At 40.8% G+C, this 2,929-nt stretch overlaps 1 non-coding gene across 1 annotated transcript; it reads left to right on the forward strand.

Moving 5' to 3' along the window:
- The first annotated feature begins 2,218 nt into the window (after positions 1-2,218).
- TRNAW-CCA (transfer RNA tryptophan (anticodon CCA)) lies at positions 2,219-2,292 on the forward strand. Its single transcript has one exon. It is a non-coding gene; the product is annotated as a tRNA-Trp (tRNA).
- Positions 2,293-2,929: the final 637 nt, after the last annotated feature.

Below are 2,929 nucleotides of genomic sequence, written 5' to 3' on the forward strand. Positions count from 1 at the left end.
AATGCCTTTTCTCTCATAATATGCAAGGTTCACACAAAGAGGGAGATTTCCCGCAGCTGGAAATCTGGACCTGAAAAAGCTACGTCAGGCCACCTATTCTGCACAACTCCAAATGAGCTGAAACTTCATGAGCAATTTTTATGGAATATATGAAAAATACTGGAGCAAATAACTACTGGAGGGGGCCACCTGGTGAGCACAAGACACCAGGGCGCGCTAGGCCCCTCAGGCACGCCCTGGTGGGTTGTGCTCAGCCCAGCCCACCTCCGGTGCCCATCTTCTGGTATATAAGTCATTTTGACCTAGAAAAAATAAGGAGAGAACTTTAGGGACAGAGCGCCGCCGTCTCGAGGCGGAACTTGGGCAGGAGCACTTTTGCCCTCCGGCGGAGCGATTCCGCCGGGGGAACTTCTCTCCCGGAGAGGGAAATCATCGTCATCATCATCACAAACAACCCTCTCATCTTGGGGAGGCCAATCTTCATCAACATCTTCACCAGCACCATCTCCTCTCAAACCCTAGTTCATATCTTGTGTTCAATCTTTGTACCGGAACCTCAGATTGGTACTTGTGGGTGACTAGTAGTGTTGATTACATCTTGTAGTTGATCACTATATGGTTTATTTGGTGGAAGACTATATGTTCAGATCCATTATGCTATTTAATACCCCTCTGATCATGAGCATGATTATCATTTGTGTGTAGTTACTTTTGTTCTTGAGGTCACGGGAGAAATCATGTTGCAAGTAATCATGTGAACTTTATATGTGTTTGATATTTTGATGGTATGTATGTTGTGATTCCCTTAGTGGTGTCATGTGAACACCGACTACATGGCACTTCACCATATTTGGGCCTAAGGGAATGCATTGTGAAGTAGTTATTAGATGATGGGTTGCGAGAGTGACGGAAGCTTAAACCCTAGTTTATGCGCTATTCCGTAGGGACTGTTTTGGATCCAAAAGTTTAATGCTATGGTTAGAATTTATTCTTAATACTTTTCTCATAGTTGCGGATGCCTGTGAGGGGGTTAATCATAAGTAGGAGGTTTGTTCAAGTAAGAACAACACCTAGGCACCGGTCCACCCACATATCAAATTATCAAAGTAGCAAACACAAATCAAACCAACATGATGAAAGTGACTAGATGAAATTCCCGTGTATCCTCAAGAACGCTTTGCTTATCATAAGAGACCGTTTTGGCATGTCCTTTGCCTCAAAAGGATTGGGCTACCTTGCTGCAATTTTTTTACTACTATCGTTACTTGCTCGTTACAAATTATCTTGCTATCAAACTACTCATTACTTATAGTTTCAGTGCTTGCAGAGAATACCTTGCTGAAAACCACTTGTCATTTCCTTCTGCTCCTCGTTGGGTTCGACACTCTTACTTATCGAAAGGATTACAATTGATCCACTATACTTGTGGGTCATCAAGGCTCTCTTCTGGTGTCGTTTTCGGGGAGTGAAGCGCTCTTGGTAAGTGGAAATTTGTAAGGAAAAATTATTACTACGTGCTGAAATTTATTGTCACTTGTTACTATGGAGAATAATCCTTTGAGGGGTTTGTTCAGGGTATCTTGACCTTGATTGGAACCACAATTAGTTTCCCCTCAACCCACTGCACCTACTGAAAATACTGAATATGAAATTCCTTTGGGTATGATAGAACAACTGCTAGCAAATCCTTATGCACGAGATGGAACCGAACATCCTGATATGCACTTGATATGTGTGGATTATTTAAGCTTGCAGGTTTACCCGGAGATGAGGCTAAGAAGAAGGTTTTCCATTTATATTTGAAGGGAAAAGCATTGGCATGGTATAGCCTATGCGATGATATTGGATCTTGGAATTGGAATCGATTGAAATTGGAGTTTCACCAAAAAAAGAAATAGTAGGAATCCCCAAAATGGCACATTCCCGAAGAGCTATATACTCTTTTTGCTGATCAAGGACGATCACAATGTCTGGCAATCTCGTCATATATTTGATCCCGCCGAGATACCTTTGCAAGGTAGATAATTTTCTCTTCAAGATTGCCACATCTCTTTTTGGGAGATGGTGGAATTTTCCCATTTTTTCTTCTGCTCTTAATTTATAGGCAGTAGCGACGAGATCAATTAAAGTAAAGTGGGTATAACTTGAATTTGTGGAGACTATACGTACGTGAGATACATTAGGAATAGAAAAAGATTTTCTTTTTGAATGAATGAAAGCGCTCTTAGTTCAGTTCGGTAGAACGCGGGTCTCCAAAACCCGATGTCGTAGGTTCAAATCCTACAGAGCGTGATTCCATCTATTTTATGTCGAAGCAGAGTAAAATAACTTAACAAAATTGAATTGTAACTCCAATTTCAATTTGACCTCCTCTCTGGTCTGGAGGAGGTCAATCAAAAAAAAATGACAGCACAATGATGCGAATCGGGCTTTAATGAGTTCTAATATGCAGCGCCAAGCAGTTCCGCTTTCTCGGTCCGAGAAATGCATTGTTGGAACTGGATTGGAACGCCAAACAGCTCTAGATTCGAGGGTTTCCATTATAGCTTAAGTAAATTTTATATTCATGCCCCAACCATGAGCTCTCAAGAGAAATTATTATTCAGAATTCTAATGCTCGGCTTTCTGATAATGATCGATCCATGCTCGATACTTCTTGTATTGGTTCCTTTATGAAGAAGACTATTGAATTCCGGTGGGATATTTAGAAAGAATTAAACCCAACTCTGAAGATTGGGAACTCGACGAAGGTAAAGAATCAGGTATTAAGCTTAAGTTTTATTGTGTTAAATCTTTTATGAATACCGATGCTTTTCAAAAGTTTAGCACTAAATATGGACTACACTCTGAGATAGTAGCCTCCTTTTGTGAATCTTTTGCTACTCATGTTGATCTCCCTAAGGAGAAGTGGTTTAAATATCACCCACCT

This window comes from Triticum aestivum, chromosome 4D (assembly GCF_018294505.1).
Source record: "Triticum aestivum cultivar Chinese Spring chromosome 4D, IWGSC CS RefSeq v2.1, whole genome shotgun sequence".
Taxonomy (NCBI): Eukaryota; Viridiplantae; Streptophyta; class Magnoliopsida; order Poales; family Poaceae; genus Triticum; species Triticum aestivum.